Below are 21,226 nucleotides of genomic sequence, written 5' to 3' on the forward strand. Positions count from 1 at the left end.
CTTCAATGATGTCTGTAGCTTGGGTGCTCCTGTGCTGTTTGTTCCATTGTTGACCGTGACTGGCACACAGCATTTTCGAGATCTCTTGTGGCAACCAGGTTGAGGGTGTGGCATGCACAACATTGGTGTTGGGGGAGACTGTAGCCATCCTCTGGGTTGTTTAAGATGTCTGTCACATTGATGAAGATGGGATCCCCATCTTCTTCTTCATCATCTTGTTCTCCACTTTCACTGGTCTGGATTTCTGCAAAAAAGCTGGGAAGCCTTTACAAATTCTAACCCATTTTCTGTGGTCGTAAGTGTGACTTTGGCTTTTATACCAAATTCTCTGTGCACGTCATCCAGCATCTCTGCTAACAAGTTGCAAGTGTGACGCCCAATAATTTGGTGACAAGCTAGTGCTCCGGGGTGGATGCTAAGGCTGTCCTCATCTATCCAGTGGATAGTGACTCCAAGGAAGCTCCTGTTGTTTGCCGACCATGCGTCAGTTGTAGTGCACACATCGCTCTGTTTCGATAAAATCTTGATCAATGTCTTTTTCATTGACACATACTCATCCTCAAGCATTCTTCCTAATGTTCTCCTTGACATCAAATGCCTAGTGGGCAAAATCTCTCTGAACAGATACACAAATTCTGGCCTCTCCACAGTGTGAAATGGATGCAATCCTTGAATTATATAATTAACCCTATGGGCCCGAACAACGCATAGTGTGTCCAAATTCACACTTGTTCTTCTCTATGGATTTTCTCCACGACCGTTCGTCATAGCGAGAAGCCATATATATCAAGTGAAACAGCGGAACCGTAGCTTGCCGACATGACCAAGACCACTTGTCGGTAGTCCAATGTTTTCACAGCGAAAAAAAATTATAAAGTTACACTAAAATTATGTATAACAAAGCTTTCATACAGCTTTGCACACACATTACTCTTGGATGGATTACTCGAGAATGCAGGCTCGGACAGAAATGCTACGCATATCACATGAAAGCGCAGGACCACAGCTTTCCAGTGATACCACTTTTCTTTCTTTCTTTCTGTCTTGTGTCAGTTGTTACTCATCATTACAGAATGTGCGCTGACTAATGAAAATGTGCAGCCTACTGTCTTTTTCTGTGTGTCCCAGGATATACTTGTCTCTGCCTGATGGCATTATGTGTGTAATATGTGCAGATTTCCTGGTGGCCACTGATTGGTTGACACTGCATGCTGAAAGTAACTAGATCTGGGGCGGAAAATTTTACGCGGACAGTATGATAATAACATCCAAAACACGAGATTCACTTTCAGTAGTTTAGGGGACACGAGAAATACTTCCAGTGTAATAATGTTTAAAAATAGGGAAAAAAACAGCTAAAATACACAGCTACCATGCCATGAATCCCGACAGGTACCAGAAGTCCCCCTATAATATGTGCATGTTTGAAAGCAAGATGTTTACAGTTCTTAACTTTGACCTTTACTTTTTATGTCTTACTTTTAACAATGATGTTTAGGAGTTGGGGAAGAACCCGTGCAGTTCTCAGCTGCTCCAAAAGTCATGGCAAACCTAAACTTTGGGAAAAAATAATGGTGAAAGACATTACGTCAGCTAAATAAACACTGCTTATCTAACCAACATTCATGGAATAAGACACTGTCTAGAGGCTGGGTAGTCTCACTGAATAAATTAGCTCAGTCAACTAACTGTGAAATTATTTTGAGATATAACATTAATCGCTCGAATTAGGGCAACCTAATTAGGGATAGACCGATATGGATTTTTTAGGGCCGATGCCGATACCGATTTTTTTCTATCACCCTTAGCCGATGACCGATTATGGACTGCCGATTTTCTTGAGCCGATATTTGGGGCCCATACTGCTTTTGCTCCCTCAATTTACATAAAAAAATGACACAATGATAACAAATATTACAGGTCTCAAGTTTGAAATAAGAAACATTTATTGAACAGTAAAAAATACTAAAACAAGATGGAAAGTTGAGGTAGAACAGGTAGAATATTATTATTATTATTATTATTATTATTGTTATACATTCAAATAAAAAAAAGAGTTCAGTGCTCTTAAATCTTCCAGTAATGTCTTTATAAAATAAACAAATATTTAAGCTGAAACATAAATAAAACAACAACTACTGTACACAGTAGGATTCGCTGCATGTGCACTGTAGGGTCTTCCGGCAACACAGAGCTACCCGTGGATGCCTGTCTGTAAATCATGCCAGGGAAAAATAAATCCGAGTATCGGCCAATGCCGATACAAGTAAAAAACTCAAATATCGGCCCGATATATTGGCCGGCCGATGTATCGGTCTATCCTTAAACCTAATGGCCACAAAAGTCCAAAGAGAACATGTACAGTAATGGCCTATGTTTTGGTTTAACGAGTTATCTTGTTAACTGATGTCTATTAGTGTTGGGCAGTAGCGTCACTACAAATTGTGACATTAGTAAACTCACTTGATCACATTTCTCAGGAGTTTAGTGGTAACATCATGACTAAAGGATAATAAAACTGAGGATAAGTAATGTAACTAACATCAGGACCACACTGAGGCATGTAGACAAGGGAAGCACTTCTTCATAGTGATGGCAGAATGAAGCCTCATGAAGCATTTTCTTTATTTTCTGAGCCCACTAGATGGTGCTCTTGTTTTAAAGAGAGAGGCTCAAAGAATGGCAATTCAGTGTGTTTTAAACCTTTTCTTGAACAAAAAGCAATAAAGATAAAGAAAATGCTTCATGAGGCTTCATTTGGCCATCACTACTTCCTCATGACATCACATACCAATCCATAGACTGTGTATATTTAGTGGATTTGCAGTGGTCAGTAGAGAAATAGACACAACAAAGGCCAAGTAAAGAGCTGGGAGACAGAGAACAGTATTAAGAAGGATGAGAGGAGAAATAGAGACATACTGATGTCGTGTTATTTGCAGGACATGCTCATGTTCTAAAAATGAATTTAGGATTTCTATATTTGAATTATTGACATAGCCAGACAGCCTACTGAAAGTGGCCAAGACAGAGATGTATTGAGTAAGAAGAGGAGAGAGAGAAAGAGAGAGAGAGCAATAGGCCGACTGATGATGTCATATTATTGGAGGACATATTCAAATGTCACAGAGTCTTCAAACAAAATGAAGTAAGCTTCAATTTAAGTCTGCTTTTTTTTTTTTTTTTTAAATAAACAGTTCAACTGAACATGTTTTGCCTATTTGGCCATTTGTTTGACTAGGAAAATAATGATTTGACATAAAGTCATAACATACAACTAGCTTTGCAAGGAGCAGCTAATTTTACCATTTTCTTGTAGTTTAGCTTGTTACTTTTCTTTGGGGATAGCTTCAATGTAGTCAAACTTTATTTTGTTGTAGAGTAACTGGTAGCTTAGCTCACTACAATTTTCAAGCAGCTTGCCCAACACTGGTGACTGTGAAATGGTTGCTTGTCATGATGGCAGCTGTTGAAAACACACAAAAAAAGAAGATGTTCTCATAAAAGCCATCAATTTTACTCTTATCAATTTTAAATACATACTTGTATGTATTTATTGCCTACGCCAACCATTTACATAAGTTACTAAAAGCTAATGGACACATTTGGCTGAAATTATCCAGCTTACAGGATCACTCTTTAAACCAAAACACATCCCATACTTTTTATTTTTATTACGTACTGCAGTTGTCCTTAAAAAGTATGTACTGTTGCATGATGTATGCAGACAATCAGGACATATGCTCACCAGAGACTGAGGTCAACCCAGAAAGAGCTGTTGTTATTTTTGCAATAAGTAATAACTGCAAACATTATAGATTCTAACATATTTTATTCACAATAGTAAACTTACACAGGCTATACATTTCACTGACTATTTAATACTTATGAACCCTTAAGAACAACTTAAGTTGTTGGTTATTTTCTAATTAAACAATTAATATTCCTATTATTGTTAATGGTCATCAGTCAATTGAATGCGCTGTCATCCATCATGCAACTTCTGACAGTCGATGTAATGTACTGTCCGCTGCACGGATTGTGGGTCAGAATAGCCAGTGAAAAGCATGCTGGCTTGCATACTGCAAAATCTGACCAGAACATCGTGGTATTTTTGGCATACTGCATTTGACATACTATGTACTGGGACATACTAAATCTTTTTTGGCATACTATATAGTATGGTAGTATGGGGATTGGAATGTACTGATAATCACCACAACTTGCTACTCCAGCAATGGTGACTCTAGATGGCCACAGTAATTGTTAATACCACCATAGCTCCACCTAGTGGAAAAGCCACACCTCTGATTTTCACCACTACTTTATAAATAATTCATTATGCAAAACAGTTAGCCGACTTTATCAACCTTATGCAATTAGCTGCTGAGCAGTTTAACTGCAAGTCAAGAGAGTTTCTGTTGCCATTGAGAATGGACCGAGCATTACTCATTCCTGCCCCCTGGTCAGATTATTAATAGGGCTCTTGAGATATCTTAACCTCCTGAGAGGTCGAAGAACTACGTCACTACTAAAAAGTAATCCTCCCAAAGCAACAATGCCTTCTTTAATTGAACGTGTCAGCACTGTCAGAGGATGGAGGAGGATCGGAGAAAACTGTGTGGAAGCCTCCAGTAAAGTGTTGGGTCAGGCTGCAGAAGAGAGGTCACTGACTGTGATGCATTACTCCAACACAAAGACACCATTCAATACCAGGGGGGAGGGAAATTGATCTGCAGCGCTCTCCAAGGAGGCATTGTTACTGACTGCCTTGTGTTAAATGGCAGAGCAAATATGAGGAAATGAGATGGGGATGGGAAAGAAAGACAGAGGGCAAGAGGGAGGTGACAGGATAAGATGACGGTAGAGGGGAGATTGAAAAGAGAGGGAGATGAGGAAAAAGTTAGAGGGACAGTCATGTTTTAGGATAGAGAAATTAAGAGACACCAAGACAGTTTGCAAAGACTCCTCTTTCTACAGCCTTGTGTTCTTTTCAAACAACTAGACCTACATAAGAACATCACCTGCACCTTTAAGAAAACTAACATGAAAAAACATTTTCATAACCATTTTCATCTAATGGGATGAGGCTAACTGCCTCCTTCTATGAAAACTTCCAGCCTGAGCATGAAAATTATTGTCTTCTGACTGAACTTATGCTTCATTTCAAACAAGGGACATCTGCAACATATCTGCTCCTCCAGCAGTCAGTTGTGGTAGGGTGCAGTGGTGTGGCCTCTCTGTGTAGGAGGAGATGGTATAGAACACGATTAAGTGAGGGAGTTGGTGGGTTGTGCTAATTGTTGTCTCAAATGTGGTCTGATAAAAAGTAAGTTTCATTTTCAAATTAAGTCCTAAATTGCTGTTTTCCAAGCTACTGTAGCTGCAATCTTGTTGCTATGGTAATGGATTGCGTCTTACTATTAGACACACCCCCATTCTCTGTTTAAAAAAGAATGTTAAGCAGTAAATAGGAACTAACACTGGCCAGAGGAGGGCTTTAAATACAGTCCTAGACTTATGTTGTGTTCACATCAAATGTGATGCGAAAAATTCACATAGGTTTACTCACATGGGTTTGAACGCTGAAATATTTTGTGTTGACTTGCTCCATATGCGCAAATAACTCATGTCATATGCGTGTGAAATCGCTGAATCAATTAATGAATGATCTGCCAAAAAAAAAAATCTATGCCAGTTTAAGTTTACGCTATATTTGGAATATTTTCACCGTTTTACCTTGCTCTTAGTCTTCAGATAACTGAATCTGTTATATCAAAGCCACTAGACTCCACTGGCAAAAACTTTAATTTCACATAGCTGAACACTTCGGGCTGAATTCACAAAAGGATTGCGTGGCTTTTGCGGCCGCTAAACCGGTAAAAATGGAGCAAACAGGTACCGTCTAATTCACAAAGCACGCGCAGAGGGTGAAATGCTCCACTAACTGTGCTGCCAAGCAGATTGTGTCTCGGTGCTCCGGTGTTATCTGCACGTATTTAAATGAGGTAATATGCATATATTTGGCGTGAAAATTCCCCCTTCTATGCAAATGAGCCTCATTGATAAACAACGTCTAATTCACTAACACCAGCGCTAATGGCCACACGCAGTTTGAGTGAAGTAAATAACGTCTTTAGAAAGCTGGTGCAAACTGGGCGCTCCTCTGTGGAAGCCTCTCGCCCAGACTTTCCAGTGATCGTGGCAGCAGTGATCATATGTTAAATCAGTCTGTAAATAATATTTTGATATTATTATTATAATCATTATTACTTTAATGGCATCCGAAGATACTGATATGTTGAACAGGTGACAGTCTGCGGTCGTTCTCAAAACACACTTCTGTCACGCACTTCAAAAGCAACTTTCAATAATTTATTTTACGAAACGGGGGAAACAAACGTGAACAAAAACGGTTCCATAATTCATATTAAATTCAAAAGATAACGAAAAAACAGCTACAAGTGAGAGGGAATAGTGATAAAGTGGTCAAACTTGGTCAAATCCACAGCCTCAACCCATCCGACACTGTTAGACTGACTCACCAGCAGACATCACTACATGAGGGTATACAGTATTCACTTTGCCAAACACTTACCATGCCATGCCATGTGGCAAATTGCAATCAGGGGCAAACTGCACTCAGCTGCCAAACTTTGTGGACGTGTTTGCGCTGGTATATCATTAGCGCAATATCCTTTGTGAATAGGACGTTAAGCCGGAGCAAACTGCGGGTACAAGTGAAGTGCAATTCAAGGTGCTATCAGCGGCCGCAGTTCATTCTTTGTGAATTAGGCCCTTAGTTTCTTGTCAACCGCTGCCCCAATAGGTAAAGCAGAGCACATATTCAAATACAGCATACACTTACACTTATTTTCATTTTTATAGGTGGTCACAATACGTTTTTGCTGTGGCTCCATCTACAGCAGTACATTGTTTAGCTTCTGGGCTGGTTTATCAAACATATAACAAAACAACAAAGCACACAAAATAAGCACAGCAGAAACGTCAAACATGTTGGACCACTGTGTGTAAATATCTTCAAACTTCACAGTTACAGCTTAAAATGATAACAGGAATCAACTAGTTTTCCAATTTCAAATATCTCCACATTTGTAGTCAACTGCCAGTGTTCCACCTGGATCTGACCGTTGTTGTTAGAGTGACGTCTCAGTAATTGTATAGATGCCTTTTTCACAACTCTTTCGCTGTGAGGGTCCTAAGGACAGAAGGATGTCGTATGCTGTAAAGCCCTCTGAGGCAAATTGTAATTTGTGATATTGGGCTTTATAAAAAAAATTGAATTGAAATTTGAATTGAACTCTGTCTCACAGCAGTCTTCTTGGGAAAAACTGAAAATATGCATTACAGCTGCAGTATCACTGTAGTTTAAGAAAACTGGTGACATCACTTACAGTGTTGTATAAAAAAGCAGTGTGTATATGGACTTCTACCTTATTTATCAAGACTGTTATTCTCTGGTTAGTGAATGTGTGTAATTTGAAAGGGCTGTGATTTGGTAACAGACATTATGTATAGTTCAAATGATTAGATGATTCTTTTCGAGCTGTAGAACAGACAAAGTCCAACTAACGTGAATAGAAAGTATAAGTTCTCCACTTAGGCCTACTGAAACTGCCAGGATTGTCAAACTCATCAAACGGTGCCGTGGCATTGTTCCGACCTCTCATTGTTCCGACCTCTCATTAGTCCGACCTCTCATTAGTCCGACGTCACGTTGTTCCGATATGTGATTATACTAGGCTATACTGTATTTGTGTACCATAGAGGATCAGCAACGCAACAAAAGTAGGCTACTGGTTGAGCTACAAGTGTCATAGAGAGGAGAGAATGAAACACCATAACCTCCTGTTATTAACTCTGGGGTCCGGGTTGTGTGGGGAGCTCTCTGTGGTGGTGAACGGTTCCCGGCGGGCGTATTTCTGCCTTGATGGTGCGCCGCGACCAGCTCTGGGTCAGCTGGGAAAGGTTTGAGGCGAAGCAGGCTCACGGTTTATGTGTTTGCCACTTTCTTTTTCATTTTAACCCACACCATGATCTTTTCCTGACCCTAACCAAGTGGTTTTTGTGCCTAAACCTAACCAGACCTTAACCACAGGGCATCATGATGATTTTGAAACAACGGGACTTCGGAACAATGGGTTTAATATGATCGGAACAATGGGATGTCGGACCAGTGGGCTGTCGGACCAATGGGCAGACCCTCATCAAACTGCAAAATCATTTTTCTCTCAGAACATATTAAATCTGTCATCAATTACAGTTTAACAAACCTTGGTGTTAAAGTATTTTATTTTTGTCAGGTTGTATAACAGCATGTACATTACCATGAGGCCAGATACCAACATCCTCTTATATTTAAAGGCTTTTAGTGATATTGCACCACTGATGAAACTATGGCATGTTCTGATGAGCAAGCATCTAAATTTGTTATGTTTCATTACTTGCATCTGTGTTATTTTGTCATCTGTCTGTAGCATCACATCTGGCCCATTTACCCAGTTTACTTTTATACAATCATATAGTTAGCTGAGGCAGAGAAGTGCAGGTGATGCTGTGGTCTGAGTCATCTCATGTGTCAGCTGAGCTTGCATACTGCCATCACCATTTGGGTGGCCCATTTAAGCTGTCAAACTCATTTCCTTGTTCTGCGCTGCTCATGTTTATGCAACACTCAGCTCACCACCACCACTCTGGCATCCACCTGTTTCTTGTGGCAGAATACATTGCCTTCTATCCGCTTTAAATGATAGTGGCAGGAAAAAAAGAGTAGAGGCAAAAATAGGAACAAAGTTCTTCTGAGAAAAGAAGCAACAAACTTACAAATGGCACCATAAAACTGAAAATTTGGGTAAAACACATTTAAGAGAGGATTAAAGAATATTTAGGGTTCAAGCCCCAAAGGGGCAGATCCCTACTGAGTTTGTGCCAGTTTATTATTATTATTATTATTATTATTATTATTATTAGGGTTCAAGCACCAAAGGGTAAAACCCTACTGAGTTTGTGTCAGTTTATTAGGGTTTAAGCCCCAAAGGGCCATCAACGCCATCTTACTGCAATGAACAAAGAGACACTAGGAAAAGTGCCCGGAGCCTCAGGGCAGGACCCATCCACTTATTTGTGGTGAATCTGAAAGTTTACTTTCTATATTTATTTAGACAATGAAATATTTTTTCAGGGCAGTATGTTTGACAGACACAAAGATCAAATGTGCTGTAGAGCGTGGAAAGCCATGTGTTGGAGCGAAAAGGCCCAGTGTGCCAACAGAAAATCTTTCTCATTTTGATTTAACAACTGGATATCCCCCATCATACCTTACGATCTGTTGGAAGGTGTTTTTCCGTTGGAACTTGCACAGTGTCTGGGCATTTTAATATCCAAAAAATATCCCTCTTTGGACACTTTAAATAAGGTGATTCCCTACAAAGGTGTAGATAAAGGAAAGAATGTTTGCATATAGTGCCACAAACATTTCTGAGGAAAAACAGAATAATGGCAGTGTAGCTGAAAATTTGTCTCTCTCAAGATTGCTGCCTTTCATGATTGTGTTACGCCCCTGAAAAAGGGAAATTAAGAATCATGACAGTGAAAGCAATGTTTCCTCAGCAGATCTTTACTCTAATAAATACTTCATACTTATCAGCGGAGAGGGAACAGGACATGAGGACAGAGCACAAGAGGACAACAGGACTGACTCACAGTGACTGATAAACTAAACTTCACTCAGTATTGTCATGTCAGGAATATTATTTATATAGTAACGTTGCTGTTGTAAAAATGACTGTTGCTGCTCTTGAAACATTTAGTTATATTCAAAATATTCAGTTATCCTGTTCTGAATATATTCTTTTAGATTAATATATTTTCTAAAAAGCAATTCTTTAGGAATGAAAAGGAACCGATAAGAAGCAGCCTATTGATAAAAGCAGTAGTATCGATAACATCTTAAAGATAGCCATCCCTAATTGACTGATTTCATTTGGTGCAATATCAGTTTAAGATACTTAATTTTCCTTTGTCTTTTAGAGTACATCACAGCAGGGCCCCGGTGCCCAACACCTCTCCACTATAGCCAAATTCCAGGATGTAGGACACTCCACAAAAAGGACCCTCCACAAACTGTCTCAGCGGGCACACAGTCTGTAGCATCTCAGAAGATGGTAGTGATCAGCACACAGCTGTACAGGGCTACTCTGACTGAGCAACCCAAGAAGCAAAGGTATGTAACACAGACATTATATGTGTTTTTGTGTTTGAGATACAGTACCTGGAAATATTTTACAGTACTGAAATGATGTGTCCCAAAAGCATCAGAATATATATTTCTGCATCATCATGCCTTTATATATATGTACAGTACAGGCCAAAAGTTTGGACACACTTTCTCATTCAATGCGTTTTCTTTATTTTCATGACTATTTACATTGTAGATTCTCACTGAAGGCATCAAAACTATGAATGAACACATGCGGAGTTATGTACTTAACAAAAAAAGGTGAAATAACTGAAAACATGTTTTATATTCTAGTTTCTTCAAAATAGCCACCCTTTGCTCTGATTACTGCTTTGCACACTCTTGGCATTCTCTCCATGAGCTTCAAGAGGTAGTCACCTGAAATGGTTTTCCAACAGTCTTGAAGGAGTTCCCAGAGGTGTTTAGCACTTGTTGGCCCCTTTGCCTTCACTCTGCGGTCCAGCTCACCCCAAACCATCTCGATTGGGTTCAGGTCCGGTGACTGTGGAGGCCAGGTCATCTGCCGCAGCACTCCATCACTCTCCTTCTTGGTCAAATAGCCCTTACACAGCCTGGAGGTGTGTTTGGGGTCATTGTCCTGTTGAAAAATAAATGATCGTCCAACTAAACGCAAACCGGATGGGATGGCATGTCGCTGCAGGATGCTGTGGTAGCCATGCTGGTTCAGTGTGCCTTCAATTTTGAATAAATCCCCAACAGTGTCACCAGCAAAACACCCCCACACCATCACACCTCCTCCTCCATGCTTCACAGTGGGAACCAGGCGTGTGGAATCCATCCGTTCACCTTTTCTGCGTCTCACAAAGACACGGCGGTTGGAACCAAAGATCTCAAATTTGGACTCATCAGACCAAAGCACAGATTTCCACTGGTCTAATGTCCATTCCTTGTGTTTCTTGGCCCAAACAAATCTCTTCTGCTTGTTGCCTCTCCTTAGCAGTGGTTTCCTAGCAGCTATTTGACCATGAAGGCCTGATTCGCGCAGTCTCCTCTTAACAGTTGTTCTAGAGATGGGTCTGCTGCTAGAACTCTGTGTGGCATTCATCTGGTCTCTGATCTGAGCTGCTGTTAACTTGCGATTTCTGAGGCTGGTGACTCGGATGAACTTATCCTCAGAAGCAGAGGTGACTCTTGGTCTTCCTTTCCTGGGTCGGTCCTCATGTGTGCCAGTTTCGTTGTAGCGCTTGATGGTTTTTGCGACTCCACTTGGGGACACATTTAAAGTTTTTGCAATTTTCCGGACTGACTGACCTTCATTTCTTAAAGTAATGATGGCCACATGTTTTTCTTTAGTTAGCTGATTGGTTCTTGCCATAATATGAATTTTAACAGTTGTCCAATAGGGCTGTCGGCTGTGTATTAACCTGACTTCTGCACAACACAACTGATGGTCCCAACCCCATTGATAAAGCAAGAAATTCCATTAATTAACCCTGATAAGGCACACCTGTGAAGTGGAAACCATTTCAGGTGACTACCTCTTGAAGCTCATGGAGAGAATGCCAAGAGTGTGCAAAGCAGTAATCAGAGCAAAGGGTGGCTATTTTGAAGAAACTAGAATATAAAACATGTTTTCAGTTATTTCACCTTTTTTTGTTAAGTACATAACTCCACATGTGTTCATTCATAGTTTTGATGCCTTCAGTGAGAATCTCCAATGTAAATAGTCATGAAAATAAAGAAAACGCATTGAATGAGAAGGTGTGTCCAAACTTTTGGCCTGTACTGTATATGTGTGTGTGTGTGTGCATATATATATATATATATGTGTGTGTGTGTGTGTGTATATACACACACACACACACACACACACACACACATATATATATATATATATATATGTATATGTATATATATATATATATGTATGATATGATATATAATCGCAAACAAAAGAATATTGATCATGGCCCAAATAAAGATAAATAATTATGTACAGCTAATGCGTTTGCTTATGGGTACAGGGAAACATGTATGAAACATGAAACTGAACAGTTGATATCAACATCCATGATCAACAACATAGACGCATTTATTTTTATCACAAAACTAATAAATAATCATAGCAGATTTACTGAACAGAGTTCCCGAAAAAAACGCTGTACTTAACAGCTTATTTACCAGTTGGTCTTTGGCTGCTCCAAGAAATCTACATTGACTGAAACACTGCATTTAACGGCTAGATTAAAAAACCTTCTGTAAAGGATATAATTGCCCAGACTGCCCACCATAGATCGCCCAAAGGCTAAGTAAGTAAGATTGTAATTTCTCCCCATTATGTTCCATTGTGTGTGTTTAGAGATGTTAAAACAACATATTAATGCAACTGCTATGTTTCCTGCCTTTTTTGGATAAGCGGGGAACATAGAACCTTTTTTTAGTAAGAGGGAAACATAGAACCTGGGAAACATAGAACCTTTTTTGTGTAAGCGGGGAACACAGAACCTGTTTTTTGTAAGAGGGAAACATAGAACCCGGGAAACATAGAACCTTTTTTTGTGTAAGCTGAGAACATACATCCTTTTTTGCAGGGTTAAATGGGGAACATAGAACCCGGGGAACATAGACGTACCCATTAAAGCCTCAGTGTGTAAAAATGGTGAGTAACAGTGACATCAGCAGTCAAATTCTAGATTGCAGCGCTCACTCACGCTCACTCGCGCTCACTCGCGCTCACCCCTCCCGTCAGGTAAGTGATGGTGGCCTCGTAGGACAAAAAGCCTTGCGCAGACAGCAGAGATAGCATCATCCACGAGTTTTTCGAGTTTTTAGGAGTATCTAGAGACAAGGTGAATATTTATTTAGGAATCTAAACCATGTTACGATATGTTATAGCTTATCACTGAGATATAGGTTATCTGTGAGATATATGTTAGGAGTGATTAATTTCTAATTGTTTTGGTAACACGAGCAAACATTAGCACAGTCATGCTAAAATAACACCTTTTATGTGATAGTCACGGCACAGTGCAGCAAATATAGGTTGGTACGATTATAATATATCCGTTTCCGGAGTGTTCTTCCAAAGGACACAGGGAGAGGAGGAAGAGGAAGAGGAAGAGGGAGAGGGAGAGGAGGAAGACCAGGGAGAGGAAGGGGGTGAGGGGGTAGAGGCGGTGCAGCAACGGCCAGGCGAGGAGGTAGGGCTCTAGTTTCCCGGCGCGGCGCAGGGTGGCGAACCCCGCGCAGAGCTAGTTTCAAGCAGCGCAACCTGAGGCATGCTCAGTTTGGTAGTTTGGCAGACTGAGGTGCGCTGAGATGGGTGTGGCGGTGCAGCAGGGGGAGATGTCGACAGATTCAGCTTGGCGCAGTGACAGTTTCGTGCCAAAAGGCTTGGCCGAAGGTGCGCTAAAAGCTCACCAGCTGAAACCATGTCTACTGTCAGCGCAGGCGGAGCACAGCCGGTGTAAGCCAAAGTTTGGCTGACCGGCGGACAGTGCGCACACGCCACCAAAACCTCACAGGCAGGTTTCCAGAATATCAGGCACATTAACAATGCAATAAATATCCCAAAAACCACTAGTCAATGCAACTATCTGCAATCAGCACATAAATGTATTTCTATATCGACTGTCCCGTCACATCTGATGTCATATCAAAGGGGATTGGCAGCATTTGGCACATACGGCACGCGTAATCCCAACCTGATTTGATTAACACAGCTGCAAATTAATGAGTTCACATCCCTCTCAGCCAACCACAAACAGCCACAGCATCAGATAGGGAGTATATATTCAGCATCTGTCATCTTAGAAAAGTCAAAAGAAAAGAAATAAAGTGAGACTGCGAGAGAGAAAGAGAGAGCGCGGGCACACGAGAGAAACGCAACATTGATTTACAATTGTGGTGATCTCCTCCCAGGCTACCTTTGCATCATCAGCCCATGGAGGTCTGCTCGCAGTTCCATATATTCGGACACTGCGAGCTTGGACCTCCCGGACCAAAACATCAGTTTCCTCCTGGGAGAAGTTTGGCTGTCTGACACTGCTGCTCTCTTCTGCCATAGGGAATTGAGTAAACTCTCATTACGCCTTCGCGCGGCACATTTAAGGGCGAGGAGAGGGGCTCCTCGTTAAAGGGTTTTTTTGGGGGGGAGTTTTTCCTTATCCGCTGTGAGGGTCCAAAGGACAGAGGGATGTCGTATGCTGTAAAGCCCTGTGAGGCAAATTGTGATTTGTGATATTGGGCTTTATAAATTAAATTGATTGATTGATTGATTTGATTTGTGTGATGTGTGTAAAACCCACTCCACGCCTTCTCTCCTAGGTAGGAGGGACGGAGGTGGGAAAGAGGAGTAGCTGCGCCAGGCGCACAGTGGGGCCATTAGTGGCTGTTTTGGTAAGGAACTGGAACCAGGGCGAGTGAGACAGGATCTGGAATTCGATGCATGAGCCTTTCCGTCAAAATAAAAGCACCAAGCTGATAAAAATGCGTTGAAACTTTAATTAAAAGAATATAATTTACAAGAAAAGCCCCAAGCCATTAAGTTAATCGATTTTCTTACACCCCTCATCCCCCTAAATCGATGGTGCGCCAGAATTTAAAGTTTTACTTTGGTGAACACTTTTTCTTTGGTGAATTTGGTGAATTCGGCATCTGCTCTCTAGACCAGAACCAGAATCCAGACAAAATTCAGAGTGAATAGAAACCAGGCTCTTCACTTTATGTGAAACGGTGGAAGGCCAGGTGCGGGGTGTTCCACTGATAGTTATTGCAGTTAATTGCACTACACTGTTATCTTTTACTTTTTTTCTCCTCTCTCCTTGACATCTTGCATGTTGTCTGGCTGCAACAGTCCAAGCTCAACAGTCCAAAATGGCGGTAGCGCCCCTAGTGGCTGTTGGCAAAAATTCAACAGAGCTTCGCCTCTTGGTATCCATGCTCTTTGAGAAGAAGAGGAGGAAAAACAGAAGCAAGGAAAATGGAACACTAGAGGGACTATATTTAAGCAATATCACACAAGAGGGAGTGATGTTGTAATGTGTACCATCCAAAGACAATTACAGCCATGACGATATAACGTTACATTACATTACAACATCACAACCTCGAGTGTGATATTGCTTGTTTTTTTCAACAGATCAACAACAGCGTAAAGAGCAATGCTGAGTAAGGAAATGTTAACAAAAGGTGATTAAATAAATTATTTAATTATGTTATGTAGCTCCGCGAAAACAAACATTTCCCCCAGTCCGTTGCCAGGCAATGCAGCACACACGCCAGGAACTCACAAGCTGCTTTGTATTTACATTGATCTGCAGCTGTGCAACTTCATCCAGTTCGGCTGATGAAACGTTGGCAAACCTGGATGTTGGCACGGCCGGATTCAGCTTCCACTCTCCCTCATCCTCATCAGTACCTCATCAGATGATCATTAATAATTCCTGACCATGTTCGCTTAATTTTTGCTCCTCTCCAGTTTGTTGAGGTTGACTGATGTTACACAAACACACTTGGAGGTCTGTACAGAAGAGTCCTGGCTTTCCTTTTCCTCGTCCTCTACTGACGACCACTCATAATTTAATTCAAATGTAATTTTGGGGAAAATGTCCATCTTCTTGGTGTAACGCTATAGTGTCAGTTTGCGTCACTGTAGCGAGGGTGACAGCTGGTTAATTAACGGTTGTATTTATATTTATAACACTTGTGAGCGGAGTGATTTTACTGTTACATGTCCCAGTGATATTATACTCTATATCAGCACTCACGGACAGAATGCCTCTCATCCAATCAAATTACTCAGTCGAAACTAACTTTATAATTGCCTATAGCGCATCAGTAGGATTGATTTTTTGGTTATGACGGATGTACGCCTCCCTCAAAATAAAATAATTTTGAGTCTCTGGTACGATAATCCTACATTTTCCACCTGGCGACGCTGGGTGCACGATATGTGTGTTTGAGTATACGTGTACACAGAGAGACAGAGAGCATCACGTTGGAAATGAGCAGAGAAAAGTGCATTAACTAAGAGAAAAACGAAAGGAAGCAAGGAGATATACCCAAAACAGAGTCTACTGAAGGTGACAAAACTGTCAGCAGTCAGCAAAGAGTTCGCTTGTTAAGAGTAACTACACGTGAGTTAGTAGATGCAGTTGCTGCGGCTGTTAGCTGCTGTTCGCCTTTAGCTCGTCTGTTGGCGCTAGCTAGAAGCCAGTGCTCAGCTCTTGTCGCGTCAGTGTGTCTGTGTGTGGAGAAACTCCGTGGGTTTCATCAATAATTGCTTCTAGGAGCAAGGTAATAATCCACAAAGTGTATTTCATTGTAATTCAATCTACAGTGAAAGTTAATTTAAGTTACTTTGTTCTTATTGGTTTACTTGTTCATTTAGAACCCCCATGGATTTACTGGGCATTAGTACCATTTTGTGTCCGTGCCCCGCTGAACACAGAAATCGGCGAGCATGATTATTACTTTTCAAAGAGGGATTTCATTTTATTTTGTACTGAAATTAGTTGTATTGTAAACATATTTCATGTATAGCTGCTAAGATTTATTCACAAGGTTGAATGTATTTTTATTTTTTTTGCACTTGTGTAACATATTGCAATATAAAATTAAAATGTTCAAGTTCATACCATGCACTGTTAAATGGCATGTGAAAAAAAACTGTGACAAGTATGTGCAGTATTGTACACATTATTTTGGTTAAAAATTCATGTTGCTACAGATTACATGATAACCATAAGAAATACAGACAAAAATTGATCACTCATGAGATTTCTCTGACCCTGTCTGTTGACAGGTCAGGTTTTTTTTTTGGTTTGTTTCTTTGTTTGGACCTTCCAGTGAAATTGATGGTGAGCTTTCCCACCTGGATCTAGAGAAAGATTCCCAGACAACCTGTGGTCACTGGACGGGTCCTGCTACACTCTGCGGTGTGGTAGGCCCAGTATCTGCAGACACCCTCACACACAGCCCTGTTATACAGTCCCCCCCTCCCAAAATTCAGGTTACCAGGGTGCGTCCGAGATAGTTGACAGCTATTTGGCCAATTTGATATTTTATATTTGATATTATTGTGTATAATATCAATTCTATTGTTTTTATCCTGTCAAAGTATTTTAATTTTTCTATTTTCATAACTAAAGCTGGCAATTACCTCACACTTTAACTTTTGCCTCTGAGTCTCATTTAAACATTCCACTGAGCTCCAGTAGTCCAGTGTACTGGTGCTGTCATCCAAGCTGGTTTATTAAACTGAACTAAAAGGACATTTGAGAGTGCTGGCGTTTTCCCTTTTTTGACTCTTGTATCTCAACCATATGCATCTTCACACACATTTCACTCACTTTAACTCACAAAGATCGTCATTAGCGACGCACTTAGCTACCGAAGCTATTTCTAGCGGCAACCTCCACAAGCCACGACACACACACACACACACACACACACACACACAGTCTTTTAATCGTCAATCGGTCAAAGTCAATGTCTCTGAGTGTCACATTTACACACTAAGGTTCTGCTAAAACATACTACTGTCATATGGGTGTTTATTATACTCAGCTTACCTGTAGGAAATTTAGAAACATGACTGGCTGCTAGTTCAAGTATGACCTTCATCTCTGTAGCTAAAGTTGCTAGCCTAATTATTACTGACTGAATGAACCATGTACACCTCCTCTGATTAAGTGTAACGTTACCATCATTATCATAAACATCAAAATTTGTCGAAGTGGCTTGACTGACTATAATAAATGAGGACCTTTGACTTTTAAGACTTGTATTTGAGCTTTAATGTTACAGAGCTCTCAATTAGCAGCAATAAATAAATCGATAAATAGAAATGCAATGATAACACATGATTGATGATAAATAAATAGCAGCAATAAATAAATAGAAATACAATGATAACACATGATTGATGAAAGTTTATGATATCTGAGGTTGATAATCATGGTTGATGATAAAAAGAATAACAATAATGTGCATGTGTGTGTGACACAGATGCACATACATTCACTCACCCTCACACCTGCACACACATACACACACTCACAATCTTGCAAGTGAAGGCACTTGATAATGCACATACTGTGTGTGAGTTGAGTGAGTTAGGACTGACAAACACAAACATACACATTACACACCATGGACTTGAGACTGAGACTTCTTTGTTCATTGTATATAGTTATCTGAATCACACACACTCTCCTCTCTGTCTTATGGTTGTCTGTTATTGATATTTTTGTTGTTTATTGAGTTTCTGAAAATCTAAATTGAAGATTACTGTAAAACAAGTAAGTACAAATAAAAGCTACACTTGTAAGCTCTCAAATGCTTTTTATTTCATGTTTCTATCTGCTCCAGAGCCTGAGAAAATAAGGTTTTAGTAGGCGAGGTCAATTCTTTTTACATTTTTCAGAATATGCTCAGGATTAGGGGTTTTATACAGGCTTTATAATGCCTTTTTTTTCAGGTGAGATTAGGTCTAAATGGGTTAATCATCCCTGCAATCCCGAAATACTATCGTTGTAGGTTCCTTATTGTTGTCCTCTCAGCTATAATCAACTCTATAACTTTTTTTTTTTTTGCTGCTACGAGCACTTTGTCGACCACCAACAAGAAAACCAGCACTTTATTTATGCACATTCCTATCTTGCACTTTATAGCAGGAGCTGCTACATGGACTGCCTTTTAGTGTTTTGTGTTTTGTGTGTTGTTCCTCCCTGCACTGTAACAACTTAAATGTGGAAATTGCATGTCTGTATTGTCTCTGTGCTGTCCACTGTTCATCTGTGTTTCAGGTTTCTCCTTTGTATTTTACACTGTGGTCTGTGTCTATTGTGAATTATATGTTGGGTCCACTGATGGAAATTAGCAGTTATAGCTAAATTTGGTGCAACCATCTCCTCAACTGTCCCTTGATAAATTAAACTAAACTAAACTTAAAACTGACATAATTAACCAAATGACACTCAATGACAAGTCATAAATATTCATAAAGACTGTAAAGGTGTAATGTCATGGTTATGACATTGTCATGTCAGTCTTTTGCACACCCCTTCAAATAAAGTGTTACCTTCTAAGGTAATGAAAAAGCAATGATTCTTACGTAATATAAACATAATTTTGAATATTATGTTCTATTTCTGCCAGTAGATCCCCCTAAATCTTACACAGTGCTCCTTAAAGCACAGGGTATTCAACCTTCCAATGTCTTTTCTCTTGACAGTAGAGGGCATTACCAGTAAAGTCGATTTGTCGACGTCAGTGGCACAAATCGACACCCCCGGGGAGGAGTCGACAAGTCATGTGTTTTTTACCTCTCTCTCTCTCTGTGTGTGCTTGTGTACTGAATGCAATCGTTGCCTCTGATCGGCTTACACTGATACTTTATAAGTGAACATACTAGTGCTTACTATAAGCGGAGCAGACTCCGCAAGGAATGTCCGCAGTCATTCGGGCTTTCATAGTCAAGCGCACTTCCACGTTGTAGTTTCCTGTAAAAATGTCTTTGAAAAATCCCCGCGATGTGAAAAATACATGCCGAGCAGTCACTGGTGCGCGGAGCGGAGTCCGTGCGGTCGTAAAATCTGAGCTTTGCGCGCACAGGGCTTGCGGACGTCCGCTTTGAGTCCGCGCGGTCAATGTGATGACGTCATCAAATGACTTGTCGACTCGACTTCGACTTTATTGACAGATAAGTCGACCTGAAAAAAAAAATCAAAGTCGTTAATGCCCTATTACAGACATAACTACTGGCCATTTGCCATCTGTTTTAAAGTTGAATTTCAAAAGCCCCATTTTCAGTGAATGCATCACAGACGAAACAGCATTAGAACTATTTTCTGTCCCACCAGAATAAGGGGCTACAGAGTGCTCTCTGAAACTGCTCTTTTGGAGCAACATGTACCCATCAACTCAGTGGCGGCTGCTGGTCTTTCAAACAGGGGAAGCTCACTTTAAGTTTACATCTTAAAATTTGTCATATTGTAGTGAGGCAGTAATTTATAAAAGGATCATTTAATTGAAGCCATTTTTCAACCAAACTCATACCACAGTACCACAGCAAAACAGCAAAACACACTTCAAAGATTTTCAGATGGGTTTAAACACCTGAACTGTGTGTACAAACAGTGAAAATGAGCTATATGGCTTATGGAAATAAGGAAGTGAGTGAGTGAGTGAGTGAGTGAGTGCGTGAGTGACTGTCTGTGTTTCTCAGTAATGCATAGTTAACAGTAATGCATAGTTAATAACCAAAATACTGCTGCATGCTAATTTCATGCTGTCTGACAGTCCCTGTCCCTGCTGAAGCTAATATTTGCTCATCAACAATGCCTCAAAACACTGCCTACATATGACGGCTTTGGCCAATTTTACACATGCTGCTGTCTCTCAATAGACTGATCCAGATTTCCAAATAATAGGCTGCGTTATCTGATGGAGAGGATGAGAACTGAGGGGTGTGTGTGTGTGTGTGTGTGTGTGTGTGTGTGTGTGTGTGTGTGTGTGTGTGAGTGAGTGAGTGAGTGAGTGTATGTGTGTGAGAGAGAGACTGTCTGTGTTTCTCAGTAATACATAGTTAACAACCATAATCTAAAAAAGTCTAAAGTGATTATCATTTCATCCTTAGATTTGCATCATAGATCATAAAAAGATCTATCTAAATCTAAAGATCATAAAAGCATTTCCAAGCCTTTTGGCGACTGGTGGAGCCTGCTGAAAAAACTAAGATGGTGCGGATCACCAGTGCCAATGCTGCCTCTGCCAACAGCAATGAGCCAACTCAACTAAGAGCAACAGTAAGTTATGTAATTAGGGTCACAAAAAACAAAAGAAATGAAGGCCATGCTTAACACTGTAGATAGGTTAGATTTAATTGCTCTCTGCTTTATTAAATAGAAAGATAATGACACAGTTGGATAATGACTCAGCTGAGCTCTGTTTTACCTACTTTAGTGATTGCACATTTTGTAAGTTGTTTGTACAAAAGCGTCT

The sequence above is a fragment of the Epinephelus fuscoguttatus genome, linkage group LG11 (assembly GCF_011397635.1).
Source record: "Epinephelus fuscoguttatus linkage group LG11, E.fuscoguttatus.final_Chr_v1".
Lineage (NCBI taxonomy): Eukaryota > Metazoa > Chordata > Actinopteri > Perciformes > Serranidae > Epinephelus > Epinephelus fuscoguttatus.